The sequence below is a fragment of the Moschus berezovskii genome, chromosome 20 (genome assembly GCF_049115385.1).
Source record: "Moschus berezovskii isolate FMDL1 chromosome 20, NW_MosBer_1.0, whole genome shotgun sequence".
Taxonomy (NCBI): Eukaryota; Metazoa; Chordata; class Mammalia; order Artiodactyla; family Moschidae; genus Moschus; species Moschus berezovskii.
Genome location: NC_142479.1, coordinates 5,010,869 through 5,032,436, shown reverse-complemented (window position 1 = coordinate 5,032,436; position 21,568 = coordinate 5,010,869). Strand labels below are relative to the sequence as shown.

General features: G+C 42.6%; 1 protein-coding gene across 10 annotated transcripts in view; it reads right to left on the bottom strand.

Annotated features, from left to right (window-relative positions):
- Positions 1-21,568, bottom strand: part of LOC129553126 (ninein-like protein) — a 95,531-nt gene that overhangs the window by 37,565 nt on the left and 36,398 nt on the right. The window contains exon 3 of one of the 10 annotated variants that reach the window (XM_088828584.1): positions 2,947-3,097. The exons of the other annotated variants lie outside the window; for them this stretch is intronic. The gene's annotated coding sequence lies outside the window, so the exon portion shown is untranslated. The remainder of the gene's footprint in view (positions 1-2,946; positions 3,098-21,568) is intronic. 10 annotated transcript variants of the gene reach the window in all.

Genomic DNA, 21,568 nt, shown 5'->3' with positions numbered 1-21,568 from the left:
ACAGACACTTCTATGGGGGTGGAGATCCATCAAGAGTAAATACTGTGATCCCCATTTCATAGATGAAGAAACTGAGGTCACAAGGGATTAAAGAACTTTTCAAAAGTCATACAGCAGAACAACAGCTGGGGATCAAACTGACGTTTAAATGTTTCAAAGTGAATCATAAAGTAATGATACAACATAATGTTTACATATGTCCTGAAAGTATCAAAAACTAGATGGAAGAAAGAACAACTCAAACAAAGTTATTACCACATTTATTCTTCTGTCATCAATGGCCCTCTGCACATATACACACATCCAAAGTTGCTCTGGACTGCTGAATTTATTTTCTAAACTTATTTTTTTTAATTGGTTCAAACTGATTTCTGGTCATTCCAAACGTTTAATCTACCTTCAAGTGGTGAAGGGTCTGACTCCTCATTTGACAGATAAGAAAACAGGGGTCCAGAAAAATTAAGTGATGTGACCCAGATAACTCCAAAACAAGATTTCTAAAAATATTTCAACCAGTGTCAGAATTATTAGCATCAGTTCAGTTCAGTCGCTCAGTCGAGTCCGACTCTTTGCGGCCCCATGAATCACAGCACGCCAGGCCTCCCTGTCCATCACCAACTCCCGGAGTTCACTCAAACTCATGTCCCTCGCGTCGGTGATGCCATCCAGCCATCTCATTCTCTGCCGTCCCCTTCTCCTCCTGCCCCCAATCCCTCCCAGCATCAGAGTCTTTTCCAGTGAGTCAACTCTTCGCATGAGGTGGCCAAAGTACTGGAGTTTCGGTTTTGGCATCAGTCCTTCCAATGAACACCCAGGACTGATCTCCTTTAGAATGGACTGGTTGGATCTCCTTGCATATGTGGTTCACTGAGAGAAGGACCACTAATTTGACTGTCATAATTTTAGAAGCCAGTCTTTCAACAGCACAGTATAACAGAGGGGTTAACAGTAAAGACTAGACGCTAGAATCAGACTGCTTGGGTTTGAATCTCAGTTCTACCACTCACCAGCTACTGAACCTTCGTTCTGTGTTCTGATCTGTAAAACGACAATCTTCCTCACAAGGTTGTCTAGAGGATTAAATGATTTCGTGCTTAGAACAGTGCTTGGAGTATTAAGTGGACTCAATTGATTGGAAACCATTATTATGGTTACTCTCTAGTCATTTCTCAAAGGCTCAACCAGACAAACGCTACCAATGACTGTAGGCTGCTCACACTCTGCAGGAGTGACTCTCTAGCCCAGAGCACAGTCCCAGCAGGGAGGGTCACAAAGACTTTGCTGAGTCAGGGAAGTGGGTGGTCCATGGTTCCAGAAAACCAAATGGCAGGGTTTTGGGGAGGTCTAACCAGTTTCAAGAGGATTCTGGCCAGTCAGGATCCCCCAAATACCTGGGATGAGTCCCCAAAAGGGCAGTGTTGGTTTAGTTTAGCCCCATCTCGAGTTTCTAACACAACAGAATTGCTGTGTGACAGAATGGCTTGTGTGTGGCCCAGAGGTGACCAGGAATGCTAATTCAAACCCTCTCCTTAGAATTATGTTTCACTGTGATTGAAATACATTTTACAATTTCAAAGAAAACACAGATAAATCTCCCAAGGCTGTTCCACAGAAATCAAGGACTTGGTTTGTTTTGTTTGCTATTGACCCTGTGGCATCACCGAATAGTTGATGGCACAGAGTAGCCACTCGTTAACGTCTTTCTCAAAGGATGAATTCCCAGAAAAGACATTTTTGTCATAGTTGAATTAACCTTTCCCCTTCTTTCCTTCTCGGCCCAATGAAATTGTATTTAAAGGAGAAATGCATTGTCCTATAACACTAGCAGTAGTCTCAGATATGGTAATAAGGAATGTATATTTTTAAATTGTGATTTTTATAGATTTCAGTCTAATCTGTGTAACAGAAGCTGCTAATTAGTGATAACTGAGAAAACACAAGATTCTGATAATGTGGTAATTTAAGATCTATTTTAAAAGTACATTAACCCATACAAGACACAATAACATTTTACATATAATCTTAAGACTTTTATAGAAATTCATTTTCCCAAGATTTATTTTCCATGTAACTTAGGTTAAATAAAATAAGAATATGGATTCCACTCACTTAGAATTTGTGACAATTCAAATATTAGCTTTATACTTAATAAAAAGTCTGAAGTCATCTGTTCCTTTGTGAATACTGCAGGGTCTTATTTTATTCTATTAAGTAAGCGGTCAAAAAATGAAAGATTCCTCAAATATGGCCAAATCTTATATTTTACCATGACTCTCTAATATGCAATTTGGCCAACTATGAATTAAAATAACATCTTTAACATATTTCATTCTATCTGCTCATTTCATTTCACTATTTTGGTTTTAATGTGTATGACTTAGAATAAAATTACATGCTATCCCTTTAAATAATTTATGGTGTATCTTGGAAGAACAATGGACAACTGGAAACGGAAATCTAATACTGGGTGACTTTAGCCAAGGCACCGAGCCTCTCTGTGCATGTTTCCACATCTTTAACACAGAGATGATGACACTAGTCATCACAGAAATGTCAAAAAGATCAAAGAAGAATATATATATATATATATATATATATATATATGTATGTGTATATATATATATATATATATATACACACATATATATAAGCACTCGTTTGTTTTTAATTTTAAGATTATAATTTCGAGTTTTTTTAAAAAAAGATTGGCTTTCCCTCAAATATTCTGAATTAGTAAGGAACAGGCCTTAAGCCTGGTTCTACTTGGCTATCTTTTCTGAGTACGTTTTCAGGTTTAAGATTTAATCATACCTGGTGGCAGCTGAGGTTATAATCTTGTTGGAATATTTCCTCCAAGTCCAAATTGTTTCCACATAGGAAACACACACACACACGATTATGTAAGTGTGAAGCCTGCGAACACCACGATAATTTACTTCAACTTACTCGTTTTTCCTACAACCGTGAAGAAAAACTGGCCTATTCAAAGCAAGTCTTTTGGCTTCCAACGCAAAAAATGGAAGGAATACCAACGATGAGAGCCATCAGGTAATTTCATCAGAAAGGGAATTAGATCTGAACGACTCATTTGAGTAACCTACAAGAAGGGAAAGAAGAATACCTTAAATATATACATAGAAACTTCTCTTCAAGACCACTGTAAAGTCTTTAAATAAATAGTAAAATAATTATACAAGTCTGGTGTCTGCACTTGCACAGTCCTATCATTTTCTCGTTATATGGAAAGGATATACTGCTGAAAATCTGACAATGACTACATATTCCATATTCTATAGCCTGAGCTCTATACTTTTCTTGCTAGCCCTTGGTCCGTTCAGTTCAGTTCAGTGGCTCAGTCGAGTCCGACTCTTTGCCACCCCATGAATCACAGCACGCCAGGCCTCCCTGTCCATCACCAACCCCCGGAGTTCACTCAAACTCATGTTCTTCGAGTCGGTGATGCCATCCAGCCATCTCATTCTCTGTCGTCCCCTTCTCCTCCTGCCCCCGACCCCTCCCAGCATCAGTCTTTCCCACTGAGTCAACACTTTGCATGAGGTGGCCCAAGTATTGGAGTTTCAGCTTCAACATCAGTCCTCCCAATGAACACCCAGAACTGATCTCCTTTAGGATGGACTGGTTGGATCTCCTTGCAGTCCAAGGGACTCTCAAAAGTCTTCTCCAACACCACAGTTCAAAAGCATCAATTCTTCGGCGATCAGCTTTCTTCACAGTCCAACTCTCACATCCATACATGACCCCTGGAAAAACCATAGCCTTGAACAGACGGACTTTTGTTGGCAAAGTAATGTCTCTGCTTTTTAATATTCTAAGTAGGTTGGTCGTAACTTTCCTTCCAAGGAGTAAGCGGTTTTTAATTTCCTGGCTGCAGTCACCATCTGCAGTGATTTTGGAGCCCCAAAAAATAAAGTCTGACACTGTTTCCACTGTTTCTCCATCTATTTCCCATGAAGTGATGGGACCAGATGCCATGATCTTAGTTTTCTGAATGCTGAGCTTCAAGCCAACTTTTTCACTCTCCTCTTTCACTTTCATCAAGAGGCTCTAGAGTTCCTCTTCACTTTCTGCCATTAGGGTGGTGTCATCTGCATATCTGAGGTTACTGATATTTCTCCCGGCAATCTTGATTCCAGCTTGTGCTTCTTCCAGCCCAGCGTTCCTCATGATGGCCTCTGCAGAGAAGTTAAATAAGCAGGGTGAGAATACACAGCCTTGACGTACTCCTTTTCCTATTTGGAACCTGTCTCTTGTTCCATGTCCAGCTCTAACTGTTGCTTCCTGACCTGCACACAGGTTTCTCAAGAGGCAGGTCAGGTGGTCTGGTATTCCCATCTTTTCAGAATTTTCCACAGTTTATTGTGATTCATGCAGTCAAAGGCTTTGGCATAGTCAAGAAAGCAGAAATCGATGTTTTTTCTGGAACTCTCTTGCTTTTTCCATGATCCAGCAGATATTGGCAATTTGGTCTCTGGTTCCTCTGCCTTTTCTAAAACCAGCTTGAACATCTGGAAGTTCACGGTTCACGTATTGCTGAAGCCTAGCTTGGAGAATCTTCTATACAGGCATTCTCAAAGATGTTGTAGTCTGGTTCCATACCACCACAATAAACAAACACCACAATAATGTGAGTCATGGGGATTATTTTGTTTCCCAGTAGTATCTACTCCTAAGAGTCTAAATAACAATCCTCATATCTAAGTTAAAAAATAGTTTATTGCTAAAAAATGCTACCCATCACCGGAGCCTTCAAGTGACTCATACTGTTTTCGTTGTGGAGGGTCTTGCCTCGATGCTGAAGGCTGCTGACTGATCGGGGTGGTTTCTGTAGGCTAGGATGACTGTGGCAACTTCTTAAGATAATAATTAGGTTTGCCGCATCCTCCTTTGACTCTTCCTTTCATGAAAAATTTCTCTGCAGCATGAATTACTGTTTGGTAACATTTTACCCAAAGTAGAATGTCTTTCAAAACTGAAGTCAACCCTCTCAAACCCTGCTTCTGCTTTATCAACTAAGTTTATGTAATATTCCAAATCCTCTGTTGTCATTTCATCAATCCTCCCAGCATCTTCCATGTCAAGAAATCATTTTCTTAATGCTCACCCATGAGAAGCAACTCCTCATCCGTTAAAGTTTTATCATGGGATTGAGGCAATTTAGTCACATCTTCAAGTTCCACTTCTAATTCTAGTTCTCTTGCTATGTGTCTACCACACTGGGTACTATTTCCTCCACCAAAGTCTTAAAGCCCCGCAAGGCACCATGAGGGTTGGAATCAACTGCTTTCAAACTCCTGCTAATATTTATATTTTGACCTCGTCCCTTGAATCGTGAATGTTCTCAATGGCATCTAGAGTGGTGAATCCTTTCCAGGTTTTCATTTAACCACCCAAATCCATCAGAGGAATCACTATGGTAGCTATAGCCTAAAAATGTATTTCTTATGGGGCTTCTCTGGCAGTCCAGTGGTTAGAATTTGGCACTTTCACTGTGGTGGCCCAGGTTCAATCACTGGTCAGGAAACTAAGATCCTGCAAGCTGTGAGGTGTGCCACTCCCAAAATATATTTCTTAACTAATAAAACCTTGAAAGTTCAAATTACTCCTTGATCTGTGGGCTGCAGAATGGATGTTGAGAAGGTAGGCATTAAACAACATTAGTCTTGTACGTCTCCATCAGAGTGCTTGGGTGACCAAACGCATTGTCCATAAGCAGTAATATTTTCAAAGGAATCTCTTTTTTCTGAGCCGTAGCTCTCCACAGTGGGCTTCAAATATTTAGTAAACCATGCTGTAAACAGATGTGCTGTCACCCATGCGTTGTTGTTCCATTTATGGAGCACAGGAAGAGAAGATTTAGCATAATTCAGAATGGCAAATGAGCATTTTGTTACCATTCACTTGCCACGTCATATCCTACTCTCCTGAAACCCCATGGACTGTAGCTCACCAGGCTCATCTGTCCATGAGATTTCCCAGGCAAGAATACTGGAGTGGCTTGCCATTTCCTTCTCCAGGGGATTTTCCCGACTCAGGGATCAAACCCACATCTCCAGGTAGATTCTTTACCACTGAGCCACCAGACCAGCTGCATTAGCCCCTAACAAGAGAGTCATCCTGCCCTGTGAAGCTCTCAAGCCAGGCACTGACCTCTCCTCTCTAGCTATGAAAGTCCTGGTGATATCTTCTTCCAACAGAAGACTGTCCTGTCTACACTGAAAATCTGTTGTTCACAACAGCCACCTTCACAAATGACCTTAGCTAGATCTTCTGGATAACTTGCGACAGCTTCTACATCAGCACTTGCTGCTCTGCCATGAACTCTTGATGCTACAGAGATGACGTCTTTTCTTAAACTTCATGAAATCGACCCCTGCTAGCTTCAAACCTTTCTTCTGCAGCTTCCTCATCTCTCTAAGCCCTCACAGAATTAGAGTTAGGGCCTTGTCTCAGATTAGGCTTGGGCTTCAGGGAATCCCATGGCTGGCTGACCTAGGCAGACCCCCAAACCTTCTCCATATCAGCAATAAGGCTGTTTTGATTTCTTATCATTCATGAATTCACTAGAGTTATCATTTTCGATTTTCTTTAAAAACCTTCCCTTTGGATTCACAACTTGGCTGCTGGGCTCAAAAGGCCTAACTTTTGGCCTGTTTCAACTTTCAGCATGACTTTCTCACTAACCTTAATCATGTCCAGCTTTTGATTTAAAGTGAGAGGTATGCAACTCCTTTCACTTGAACCCTTAGCGGCCACTGTAAGGTTAGTTGGCCTGATTTCAATATCGTTGAAGTCAATAGGGAGGCCCACGGAGAACCTTTTCTACGTAAACCCACCCCAAAAACTTGTGTGACTTGCTTTACTGGGATATTTGCTTTATTGCGGTGGTCTGGAACCAAACCTGCAATATCTCAGAGATATGCCTGCTATGCAAGTGTTACCAAAATGTGACACAGGGATATGAAGTGAGCAAAGATGTTGGATAAAAAGGCACCAACAGATTTGCTCAACACAGGGTTGCCACGAACCTTCAATTTGTAAAAACTGTGGTGCCTGCAAAACAAGAGTCCGAAATGCAGTACCTGGATGCAACGTCAAAAATGACAGAACGATCTATTCGTTTCCAAGGCAAACCCTTCAATATCACAGTAACCCAAGTCTATGCCTTGACCAGTAATGCTGAAGAAGCTGAGGTTGAACGGTTCTAGGAAGACTTACAAGACCTTCTAGAACTCACACCCAAAAAAAATGTCCTTTTCATTATAGGGGACTGGAATCCAAAAGGAGGAAGTCAAGAAACACCTGGAGTAACAGGTAAATTTGGCCGTGGAGTACAGAATGAAGCAGGGCAAAGGCTCATAGAGTTTTGCAAGAGAATGCACTGGTCATAGCAAACACCCTCGTCCAACGACACAACAGAAGACTCCACACATGGACATCACCAGATGTACAATACTGAAATCGGATTGATTATATTCTTTGCAGCCAAAGATGGAGAAGCTCTACACAAGTCAGGAAAAACAAGACTGGGAGTTGACAGCGGCTCAGATCATGAACTCCTTATTGCCAAATTCAGACTTAAATTGAAGAAAGTAGGAAAAACCACTAGACCATTCAGGTATGACCTAAATCAAATCCCTTACGATTATACAGTGGAAGTGACGAAGAGATTCAAGGGATTAGATCTGACAGACAGAGTGCCTGATGAACTGTGGATGGAGGTTCGTGACTCTATACGGGAGACAAGAATCAAGACCATCCCCAAGAAAAAGAAACGCAAAAAAGCAAAATGGGTGTCTGAGGAGGCCTTACAAACACCTGTGAAAAGAAGAGAAGCGAAAAGGAAAGACACACTCCTTTGAATGCAGAGGTCCAAAGAATAGCAAGAGGAGATAAGAAAGCCTTCCTCAGTGATCAGTGCAAAGAAATAGAGGAAAAAAGCAAACTAGAAAAGACTAGAGATCTCTTCAAGAAAATTAGAGATAATAAGGGAACATGTCATGCAAAGATGGGCTCAATAAAGGACAGAAATGGTAGGGACCTAAGAGAAGCAGAAGATATTAAGAAGAGGTGACAAGAATACACAGAAGAAGTATACAAAAAAGATCTTCAAGACCCAGAGAATCACGATGGGATGATCACTCACCTAGAGCCAGACATCCTGAAACGTGAAGTCAAGTGGGCCTTGGGAACCATCACTACGAAGAAAACTAGTGGAGGTGATGGAATTCCAGTTGAGCTACTTCAAATTCTAAAAGAGTGATGCTGTGAAAGTGCTGCACTCAGCATGTCAGCAAATTTGGAAAATTCAGCTGTGGCCATAGGACTGGAAAAGGTCACTTTTCTTTCCAATCCCAAAGAAAGGCAATGCCAAAGAATGCTCAAACTATCGCACAATTGCACTCATCTCACAAGCCAGTAAAGTAATGCTCAAAATTCTCCAAGCCAGGCTTCAACAGTACATGAACTGAGTGAGAACTCCCAGATCCTCAAGCTGGATTTAGAAAAGGGAGAGGAACCAGAGACCAAATTGCCAACATTCGTTGGATCATGGAAAAAGCAAGAGAGTTCCAGAAAAACATCTACTTCTGCCTTACTGACTATGCCAAAGCCCTTGTGTGGATCATAACAAACTCTGGAAAATTCTGAAAGTGATGGGAATACCAGATCACCTGACCTCCCTCTTGAGAAATCCGTATGAAGGTCAGGAAGCAACAGTTAGAACTGGACATGGAACAAGAGACAGGTTCCAAATAGGAAAAGGAGTACGTCAAGGCTGTATATTGTCACCCTGCCTATTTAACTTCTATGCAGAGGACATCATGAGTAACGCTGGCCTAGAGGAAGCAAAAGCTGGAATCAAGATTGCCGGGAGAAATATCAATAGCCTCAGATAGGCAGATGACACCAACTTTATGGCAGAAAGCGAAGAACTAAAGAGCCTCTTGATGAAAGTGAAAGAGGAGAGTGAAAAAGTTGGCTGAAAACTCAACATTCACCAAATTAAGATCACGGCATCTGGTCCTATCACTTCATTGCAAGTAGATGGGGAAACAGTGGAAACAGTGACAGACCTTATTTTGGGGGGCTCCAAAAATCACTGCAGATGGTGACAACAGCCATGAAATTAAAAACACTTGCTCCTTGAAGAAAAGTTATGACCAATCTAGATAGCATATTAAAAACCAGCGACATTACTTTGCCAACAAAGGTCCATCTAGTCAAAGCTATGGTTTTTCCAGTAGTCATGCATGGATGTCAGAGTTCGACTATACAGAGAGCTAAGCCTTGAAGTATCGATGCTTTTGAACTGTGGTGTTGGAGAAGACTCTTGAGAGTCCTTTGGACAGCAAGGAGATCCAACCAATCCACCCTAAAGGAAATCAGTCCTGAATACTCATTGGAAGGACTGATGCTGAAGCTGAAACTCTAATATTCTGGCTACCTGATGCAAAGAACTGACTCACTGGAAAAGACCCTGATGCTGGGAAACATTGAAGGTGGGAGGAGAAGGGGACGACAGAGGAGAAGATGGTTGGATGGCATCACCAACTCAATGGACATGAGTTGGAGTAAACTCTGGGAGTTGGAAATGGACAGGGAGGCCTGGCAGGCTGTAGTCCATGGGGTCACAGAGAGCTGGACATGACTGAGCGACTGAAGTGACTGAAGTGAAGTGTCTGCAAAACACAATAAAGGGAAGTGCAATAAAACAAGGTATATGTGTTTTCTTGACTAATTTTCTATTTACCTATTCATTTTTGTTTTTAAGGATATGTATTTCTTTGGCTCCATCGAGTCTTAGCTGTGGTGTGTGGGCTTGGCTGCCCTGCAGCACGTGGGATCTTAGTTCCCTGACCAAGGATCAAACCCATGTCTCCTGCACTGCGAGGCGATTCCTAACCGCTGGACCACCAGGTAAGTCCCCACCTATCTGTTTTAACAGAGATATGCTAATCTGTGGGCTCCTCCGTCTTCCTTCTGATCCTGTCACTTTTCACTTTTAAGGCTGTGTTAGGTGTTATATCAATGCTCCAGCTGCCCAAAGCGCTTCAGTGCTCACTGTCAACAGTATTCTATCTGATGTCACTGTTGCCACACCAGTGTGTTTCCTCATCAGAACATCACATTTGTCAAGCCTATTTTTTCCTATTTACCAATGTATTTCTTTCAAGCCTGTCTGTGCTATAATACTGATTTTAAACAATATATAGTTTCCTCCTACTAAAGTATAAACTCAACGAGGAGTTTTTTCCCCCCCAGTGGTCTTATTCCCAGAGCCTAGATCAGTGTCTGGCACATAACAGGTGCTCATTAAATACATACATACATTTACAATATGTACTTATACTTGGCTTTATGAGAAAAAGTTGTAGTTAAACGTATTCAGCACTTCCATCTTCTTGAACAAGACTATGCTCCTAGCACACTTGAGCTACCTAATACTCCTTGTTATTATTTTCCAGAGACCCAGAAGAACCTTTACAAAAATAACTGGTCCTGTTATTATCATTGTTAAGTGACTTTGCCAAAAACTGCACCCACATCCTATCTTGGGGTTCTCTTTTCTTTCTGATAAAGGAGGCTCTTTAGAAATTCTTATAGATAGGGTATGCCAGAGATAAATTATTTTAGTCCTTGCCCCAAAATGTCTTTCTCTTGTCCTCAGTCTGCAGTGGTGCTTTAGATGGATAAAGTTATCATCACTCAGCACTTTATAGATATTAGTCCATTATCTTCTAGCTGCTATTGTTGCTGTTGAGAAGCCTGCACAGTTGATCATCTTTTGGAGATTTCTGCTCTCTGGTAGCTTTTAAATGTCTCTAGCCTTCTAGTCGCAAAGAATGTTTCTCATTGCGATTGGTTTTTACTTGTGCTGCTTAGTATGCAGAGCGTACTTTTAATGTGAGGTTTAACAAGTTATCAGTTCTGAAAAATTCAGGATGTAGTTCCTTAGTTATCATTTCTTAGTCATTCTTACAGCCCCTTGTTCTAGGACTCCCACTAGATGTATGCTGAAGATTCTCAACCTATTTTTAGTATCTCTTAATGGCATAATTAGAAAATTTTGAGGATTGTATGTCTCTATTATGCATTCTGGGTGATCGACAGTTAGAACACTTTTCCACTTCACTAGCTCTCTCTCTTCATGTGGACTTTAGAATTCATTCCATCTACTGACTTAATTCCTATAACTACATTTCTAGGCAAATTGGCTTTTATGTTTGTCTATTATTATGTTTGCTAATTTATCATAAGTTCTTATTCTTTAAAGTGCTTTTTATTATTTATCTATTGAAGAAACTTAAACATACATATTTTTAAAGTAAGTCTTTAGAGAATTATTACTTTTGTTACATTTGGGAGTGAATCCGTCTCCTGACTTGCTTTTACTGAGTGACTCTCTAGGTTTCGCTTCTTTCTTTAATTGCGCTCTGGAATTCCTGCTCACAGACCCTGAGTGAGAGAGCTCTCCGATCCCGCTCCTTCTCTCGTCCTCACTCCCTCTCTACACCCACCATGCTTCATTCATTTTTGTCTTTCCCAGCACCCGTGGGGCCCTGGACTTTCCTGGGGGCTCAGGCGGTCGACCCAGGTTTGATCCCTGGGTCGGGAAGATCCTCTGGAGAAGGAAATGGCAATCCACTCCAGTACTCCTGCCGGGAAAATCCCATGGACGGAGGCGCCTGGGAGGCTACAGTCCATGGGTTGCAGAGTCGGACATGACTGAGCGACTTCACTTTACTTTATGCGGCCCTAGTTAAAATCCAGGTCTAATATTGATGACTGCACACTCCAGACATTATCAGCTACCAGAGACTCAGCTACCGAGTCATTCAAGTTTGGCCCTCTCACATCTCTCGATAAATATTTTAAGTATTTTTATGCTAAATGCAGCTTCAGGAAAGAGCTGGTTCCACCTTTTATGTAAACTTTCTTCTAGGAGCAGGAGAGTCCCATTTCTGACTCCTACTTTTAACTGGTAAGCCTAGTCAGAGGACTCTCTTAACTCCCAGGTAACACTTTTCCTTCTGTATACTCATAGAAACTGAATGCCTAGCCACCCCAGCCACTTCAGACCTGGATTCTAGTAGCCCACGCTTTTATCTCCAGTCATCATTTTGCACTTCTATTCTACAAGTTAGCTCATTTTGTCTTTTAGGCTGACTCTGTTTAAAAATTCCCTTATTACACTTTAGCTCTAACTGGCACAGGATTATAGCTGGACTGGTCCATACAGTCAAAGATATGATCTTTCCAGTACGCATGGACAGCTGTGAGGGTTGGACCATACAGAAGTCTCAGTGCCGAAGAACGGATGCTTTAGCTCATTGCAGTGTTGAAGAAGACTCTTGAGAGGCCCCTGGGCTGCAAGGACATCAAACCAGTCAATCCTAAACGAAATCAATCCTGAGCATTCACTGGAAGGACTGATGCTGAAGCTGAAATTGGACACTTGATGTCAAGAACCGACTCACCGGAAAAGACCCTGATGCTGACAAAGACTGAAGAGAAAAGGAGAAGCAGGTAGCAGAGGATGAGATGGTTAGACAGCATCACTGACTTCATGGATATGAAGGTGAGCAAACTCGCGATGAGACGGGGAGCCTGGTGGGCTGCAGCCCATGGGGCTGCAAAGAGTCAGACACGACTTAGCAAATGAACAACTACTCACAGATGACAATACCACTTACTGAATGGAAAGAACTGGGGATGGAATGCAGGAACAGGGTTTAAGAAGAAAAATTAAGAATTGTATTTCAGACATGTTAAGTTGGAGATGTCATATAAACAGATACACATCTGCAGTTCAGAAGAAAAGTTGACCTATATAATCCAAAGTATGGGACTGAATACGTTTACCCAGAAAAGGAAGAGAGGAGAAAAAGGGAACTTGGGGGAGAAACCGCATCTGATGACTCCTTCAATACTTTTTAACTGCATTGTATTACCTTTCATAAATTAGAGACACTGTCCATATATCACAAATGCTTGAATTAAAGGAGTGCTGAAAAACAAAATCAGTAATAACAGCAACAACCAAAACCTTCAATTAGGCAAGACAGTAAAGAGGAGAATTGGAGGACAGAGGGTTGTAACGTGGGACATTTTGTATTACACGGTCTGGTTAAAGCCAAATCCCCAGGGAAGACAAGTCAGTACATGCCATGATAACGATACAGTGAGAAAGCAACTCAAGCTAAACAGAAAGAGACTCATAGACTTTGAAAATAAACTTACAGTTACAAAAGGGGAAAAGTGGAAAGGAGGGATAAATTGGGTTTGGGATTAACAGATACACATTACTGTATATAAAACAGAGAATCAACAAGGACCCACTGTATAGAGAACTGTACTCAATATTCTGTAATAACCTGTATGGGAAAAGAATACAAAAAGAAATGATATCTGTACATGCATAACTGAATCGCCTTGCGGTACACCTGAAACTAACACAGTATCAGAAATCAACATTACTCCAATATAAAATAAAGTTAAATTAAAAAAATACCACCTTAACAGTGGAAAAGCTTCATCTGATGTATTTCTTTCGTCTCTTTACTGGGAACTGACGGAGAATCCCCAGCAGAAAGGGCAGACAATCCGCCTCCACCACTATCCCTGTATCTTGGTCACCGTCCTTTTTCTACAACTTCCTGCCTCGCTGTGAAGAGCCCACTTTTCCTATCTTTTCAACAACCAGTCTCCACTAACACCACTCCAATTTCAATCAACAGAATTTTGCAACTTGACTTTATTTGAACACAATATGGAAAATATCTTCCCAATTTAGATCCATCATCTACCAAAGACCCTGAGGCTTAAATTCTTTTTAATTAAATAGAAAAAATTATTCACGCTAAAGTGGGAAAAAAGCCTCACAGAAGAAGAGAAACACCAAGGACATATGTATCGTTATTGTGGTGGCCTAAGTCCAATTATTGTTTCCGAGACTTTGGCTTTGAATCAGGTAGGCAGAGTCTTTGGCTTCTTACCCGATCAAGTGGAATCCATTCAAGTGGAGACACGGGTACGGGATGGAGCCATCACCATAGGCTCTCTCTCCCCACACGCCAGCATCGGCAGCTGGACAATAGAGAGGCTGGCAGATCAAACGCCTGACGCACAGAACCCCCCCAGGGTGCCACTTTAAGTGCCAGAAGCGCCAACCTACAGACTAGGATCCTAGCCAGGGGGGGCCCTCTATGTGCCTGACACACCGAACAACAGAAGGACCCCAGGCAAGGTAGCCCTCTACCTGCCCGAGCAGGCGGAGCTAAGGTAGAATGGCCAAAGAGGCCTTTCGATCGCCAGCTTCCAGAGGCTCTGATAGGGAAGTAACTCTGGCAGCGGAGGCAGTCCGTGTCCTTGCACACTAGGCGCTGTCAGGGTCCCTGCAAGCCAAGCAGCTGCGCCAGCTTCACGCTCAACTCTCACTGGGGCAGAGCTGCCATAGGCAGCTGTCCGCTGTCTTGCGTCTACGCCCAGAGGGTCGCTTCAGTCCTGTCCAACTCTTTGCTGCCCTGTAAACTGTGACCTGCCAGGCATCTCTGTCAGGGAGGAGGGGCGTTCTCCAGACAAGAATACTGGAGCGTATTGGCCAATACTGCTTGCCATACCCTTCCAGAGCACTGTATCTCCTGCTGCCCTCGTCGCCAACTCCCCGAGTACCTGGTGCTGCCAGAACCCCTGCAACCCAAGCAGCTGAACCACCTCCACACCTGGCCTTCACAGGGACAAACCCAAGTCCTCCAGGGCAGCCGCAGGAGCAAACCCCAGTGGAGGACCCACATGTATAGGTGGAAATAAAACCACAACTGAAACCCAGGGGCAGTGTGGCTAAAGAAGAAGACCTAAAACCTTCCCACCAGCTGTACAAGCTGCAGATTAAATCCACACGATCAACTAGGCAGACTCTGTGTCTATGCAATATGTAAAAGGTCAATGAGAGTCCCCACAAAAGAAAACTCACTTGTTCTGATGGCACTGCACACTGGAGGCAAGAACACACAGGAGTTGGACCAGATTAGAATCTAAGCTGCCCCCACAGCAGGTCCAGAGATCAGCACAGTGTTGGAGGGCATCTATGACTCCCAGCGAGGGAAAGGACACTGACAGCAATGACTCAAGAAAAACATTTATTATTCTTATTTTTTTATTTCTTCTGTAGATTCTTTCGGATTTTTTCTTCTTTTTTTCGCCTATTGCCCCCCCTCTGTTGGAGCTGTCGATTTTACTGGCGCTATGAAATCCAACGGATGCAGAAAAAGCCTTTGACACAATTTAGCACCCATTTCGGAGAAGGCAATGGCAAGCCATTCCAGTACTCTTGCCTAGAAAATCCCATGGATGGAGCAGCCTGGTGGGCTGCAGCCTGTGGGGTCGCTAAGGGTCGGACACGACTGAGCGACTTCACTTTCACTTTTCACTTTCACACACTGGAGAAGGAAATGGCAACCCACTCCAGTGTTCTTGCCTGGAGAATCCCAGGGACGGGGGAGCCTGGTGGGCTTCCGTCTGTGGGGTCACACAGAGTCGGACACGACTGAAGGGACTTAGCAGCAGTAGCAGCAGCAGCACCCATTTATGATTAAAACTCTTCAAAAAATGGGCACAGAAGGAACCTTCCTCAACCTAGTAAAGGGCATATATGATAAGTCTACAGCAAACATTATTCTCAATGGTGAAAAACTGAAAGCATTCCCCCTAAGATCAGGAACAAGATAAGGGTGTCCACTTTCACCACTATGATTCAACATAGTTCTGGAAGTCCTAGCTACAGCAATCAGAGAAGAAAAGGAAATAAATGGAATTCAGATCACAAAAGAAGAAGTACAGCTCTCACTGTTTACAGATGACATGATACTGTACATGAGTTCGGTTCAGTCGCTCAGTCGTGTCCGACTCTCCGCGACCCCATGAATCACAGCACGCCAGGCCTCCCTGTCCATCACCAACTCCCGGAGTTCACTCAAACTCATGTCCACAGAGTCGGTGATGCCATCCAGCCATCTCATTCTCTGTCGTCCCCTTCTCCTCCCGCCCCCAACCTTTCCCAGCATCAGAGTCTTTTCCAGTGAGTCAACTCGTCGCATGAGGTGGCAGAAAGCCCTAAAGACCGTATCAGAAAATGACTAGAACTAATCAGTGAATTTAGCAAAGTTGCAGGACACAAAATCAATACACAGAAATCACTTGCATTTCTATAGACCGACAATGAATAATCAGAAAGAGAAACTTAGGAATCAATCCCATTCACCACTGCAACAAAAACAATTAAATATCTAGGAATAAACTTACCTAAGCAGACAAAAGAACTGTACACAGAAAAGTGTGAGACACTGATGAAAGAAATCAAAGATGACACAAACAGATGGAGAGATGTTCCATGTTTCTGGGTAGGAAGAATCCATACTGTGAAAATGACTATACTACCAAACACAATCTACAGATTCAACGCGATCCCTATCAAATTACCAACAGCATTTTTCACAGAACTAGAACAAAAAATTGCACAATTCATATGGAAACACAAAAGATCCCAAATAGCCAAAGCACACTTAAGAAAGAATGGAGTTGGAGGAATCAGCCTTCCTGACTTCAGATTATACTGCAAAGCTACAGTCATCAAGATAGTCTGGTACTGGCACAAAAATAGAAATATAGACTGATGGAACAAGAGAGAAAGCCCGGAAATAAACCCATGCACCTATGGGTGCCTTATTTTTGACAAAGGAGGCAAGAATTTACAATGGGGCAAAGACAGGCTCTTCAATAAACGGTGATGGGAAAACTGGACAGCTACATGTAAAAGAATGAAATTAGAACACTTCCTAACACCTACACAAAGATAAACTCAAAATGGATTAAAGACCTAAATGTAAGATCAGAAACTATAAAACTCTTAGAGGAAAACATAGGCAGAACACTCAATGACGTAAATCAAAGCAAGATACTCTATGACCCACCTCCTAGAGTAATGGAAATAGAAACAAAAGTGAACAAGTGGGACCTGATTAAACTTGAAAGCTTTTGCACAGCAAAGGAAACGATACGCAAGGTGAAAAGACAGCCTTCAGAATGGGAGAAAATAACAGCAAATGAAACAACTGACAAAGGATTAATTTCCAAAATATACAACCAGCTCCTACAACTCAATGCCAGAAAAACAAACAACCCAACCAAAACGCGGGGAAAAGACCTAAGCAGACATTTCTCCAAAGAAGACATACAGATGGATAACAAACACATGAAAAGATGCTCAACACTGCTCATTATTAGAGAAATGCAAATCAAAATTACAATGAGATGTCATCAAAAAAATCTACAAACAATGAATGCCGGAGAGTGTGTGGAGGAAAGGGAACACTCTTGCACTGTTGATGGGAATGTAAATTGATACAGCCACTATGGAAGATGGTATGGAGATTCCTTAAAAAAAACTAGGAATAAAACCGCCATATGGCCCAGCAATCCCACTCCCAGGCGTATGCTGCTGCTGCTAAGTCACTTCAGTCGTGTCCGACTCTGTGTGACCCCATAGACGGAAGCGCACCAGGCTCCCCCTTCCCTGGGATTCTCCAGGCAAGAACACTGGAGTGGGTTGCCATTTCCTTCTCCAATGTGTGAAAGTGAAAAGTGAAAGTAAAGTCGCTCAGCCGTGTCCGACCCTTAGCGACCCCACGGACTGCAGCCCACCAGGCTCCTCCATCCATGGGATTTTTCTAGGCAAGAGTACTGGAGTGGCTTGCCATTGCCTTCTCCGCCCAGGCGTATACCCTGAGGAAACCAAAGTTGAAAAAGACCCATGTATCCCATTGTTCACTGCAGCACTATTTACAATAGCTAGACTATGGAAGCAACCTAGTTGTCCATTGACAGTTGAATGGATAAAGAAGTTGTGATACATATGCACAATGGAATATGACTCAGCCATCAAAAGGAAGGCATCTGAGTCAGTTCTGATGAGGTGGACGAACCTAGAAGCTATTACACAGAGTGAAGTGAGTAAGAAAGACAAAGATAAATATTGTATTCGAATGCATATATATGGAATCTAGAAAAGCAGCACTGAAACATCTATTTATAGGGCAACAACGGAGAAACAGACGTGGAGAAGACACTTATGGACATGGGGAGAGGGTAGGAGAGGATGAGACTTCTTCACCACCTCAAATTCTATTTCATTATGCCTATGTTAGGGCCCAAGAAATCTGCATTTTGACAGTTTTCCAGACTTGAGAAAGCATCACACTCACAGTACAGAAAAAATCAGGGACGTGCTGCAGACATTCTCACACGATCGCAAGTACTGTTCTCATGAACTTCCTTCATTTTCAGTTTTCTTGGCAGCATCAGTTCCTAGGCCTTCAGACTCCCATCAACTAGATATTCAGTAGTTACATGGATCAAATCGCTTCCAAGAAACTGTCACTGATATTAAGTTTGCCAAATACATGTATAAGCTTATACTGAAGCTGACTATTCCAAACCATTTTCTTCACAAGCCTTGGATTATAAAGACAAATGACAGAAACTTACTGCACAGAGACATTTATTAGAATTCTGCAGTAAGCCAGGGCTTTAAGAGAAAAACACCTGAAAAACACTCTATCCTTGAGTTCAAAAGAAGGCACAAACTTGTAAACCCAATATAAGATACAGCAGCATGACGTATGAAGCAATTAAAATTATCAAAGACTTCATGTCAGTCCCTCAACACAGGATTTTTGAATCAGTATTTGCCTGTACTGGCAGTACGGCCATCAGTATTCTAACAAAAAATGCGAGCAAAGGCACAGAGGTTCGATCAGGGTGTGTGTAGTGTTGCTGGGGCACGAAGAGCGCATGAACTGTAAGCACAAGAGGGAAGCACTTTCAGAAACATGTGTATGCGTGTGTGTGTAAACACTGACATAAACTTATCAATGGACATATCTGTACATCCAACTGCCAACTCACCACAGACCCACTCCTTCCTTTCCAATCCTTCCAAAACCAAACTCTTCATTTCCACTCCTTGTTTCTCCATTTTCAAAAATGGTAATCCCACTCTTCTAGCTGCTCAAGCCGAAACCCTTGGGGCCCTCCTTGAAACTGCTTCTGTGTATCCACCTCACAACCTACCAGCACTTCTTGTCATTCGACTTTGCAACGTATCTAGAATCTGAACACTTTCCACGTTCTCCACAGCGTCCACCCAGTTTGAGCGATTAGTACCTCATCCTTGGATTTCTGGAGTGGCTTCCAGTTCATCTCCATTTGTACACAAGAACCAGGGTGATCCTTTAAAGACACGCCACCCCTGTGGTCATGATCATGTCTCTTCCGCTCAACAGCTTCTGACTCACTCAGAATCAAATCCAAATTCCATAAAGGACCTCTAAAGACACCTCCCAACCCCAGTGCTTTCTGATCGAATTTCCTTCCCTTCTCCCTTACTCACACGGCTCGAGTCTCTGTGGTGTCCCCGTTGTTCTGTGAATATAACCAGCATGCCTCCACTTCAGAGCCTCTGCACTTGTTGCTCTGCTTCCTCTGCCTGGACTGATCTTCCCGAGATATCTGTATCGTTTGTTCTCTCATTTCATTCACGTCCCTGTCACACTGTCTCCTTATTAGAAAGGACTTCCCTAATGTCTCCACACTGTTTCACTGTCACCTAACTATTCTTTCTTATTGGCAGTCACTGCTATCTGACATTATCTGCTTATCTGTATCCTACCATTACAGCCATCACTAGAACTGTAGCTCCATAAGATCAGACCACGTTTTGTTCACTATTCATCTCCACTATCTGGAATAGTGTCTAGCACATGCTGCTGCTAAGTCACTTCAGTCATGTCCGACTCTGTGCGACCCCACAGACGGCAGCCCACTAGGGTCACCCCCATCCCTGGGATTCTCCAGGCAAGAACACTGGAGTGGGTTGCCATTTCCTTCTCAAAGCATGAAAGTCAAAAGTGAAAATGAAGTCGCTCAACTGTGTCCGACTCTTACTGACGCCATGGACTGCAGCCTACCAGGCTCCTCCATCCATGGGATTTTCCAGGCAAGAATACTGGAGTGGGTTGCCACTGCCTTCTCTGGTCGAGCACATGGAAGACATCCAATTGATATTTGCTGAGTGATGACTGTTGACTAAATATCTTCACATAGCCCTTACCCAACTTAACAGCTTCCCTGGTGGCTCAACTGGTAAAGAACCTGCCTGCTACTGCAGGAGACACAAGAGACGTGGGTTCGATCCTGGGGTCAGAAAGATCCCCTGGAGAAGGAAATGGCAACCCACTCCAATATTCTTGCCTGGAAAATTTCATGTGTGGACAGAGGAGTCTGGTGGGCTATATATATAGTCCATGGGGTCTCAAACAGTTCTACATGACTGAGCGCTCACCCCACATACAAGTTAATTAGAAAGATGACCAGGAGTATGGAAGACATTTGAGCTGTACAAAATTGAGAGCAGAGATATCTGATGAGCCATAGCTAAAACCAGATCAGGCAGTGAGAATGAGACAGCTGTGAAATTAGTTAAATAAAAGCAACAGAATCTACAACTGACTGGATGTGGGAGCTTGGGTCAATGAAGGAGGAATATGCCTTCTAGGAATTAAAAAAAAAAAAAATGAGCAAGGAATAAAATCAATTTTAGACATGTTGAAGTTGAGGTACTTGAGACAAATTCAGGTTAGGATATCCAATGGCTGCTTGTTAGGAGGATTTGGAACTTACCAGAAAGATGACAAGGCTATAGATTTGGATTTAGGAGGCATCAGCGTGTGAGGAACAGTTAAAATCAGTGAGATGAAATTATCCAGAGGAAGCATGTAGAATCAAAAAGAACAGCAACAGATTGCTAAGAAGAAGAAGAAGATGCAAGAAAGGAAACTGAGAAGGACTGGACTGAGATGTAGCAGACCACAATAGCTTGCACAAAATGCTGAAGTGATTTTCAGGAGAGGAGGACAGACTGAGGTTGAGGGGAGTAAGGGTCACATACGGAATGACGGTGAAATGAAATACAGGTTTGAAGTGAGTGACAGAGATTTGGCATAAGTGCTGAGGAGAATGAACAGAAACTTTCCCGTCGACCACACTGGAAACTGACTGAAGACAAAGAGCAAACAGAGCGGCTATGGTTTAAACTGTCTAGCAATAGGAGAATGGATCAGCAAAATACAATGGAAGACAAGAAAAAGGAAAGAACTATTAATGAACACAAAACCATTAATGAGTCTTGGAAACAGAGCAAAGAAGAGCACTCTTAACTCAAGCACAATGACATTTATAACCGAATGGCTTCATTTGTATGAAGCTCTAGAATACACACAGTGATGCATCTAGGAAGGATGCTAAACAGCAGTTGCCTCCAGAGGATGGCACAGACATGGGCTGACTAGCAAGGAGCATGAGAGCGTGAGGCAACGGTAATGATCCAGTGCTACACCCTTCTAATGATTTGGCTTTCTAAGCTGCAGGCTTTTATCAAAACTCAGGTGCTATCTTTAGATCTGTGCATTTCCTTGTAAAGTTTTAAACAGAAGGA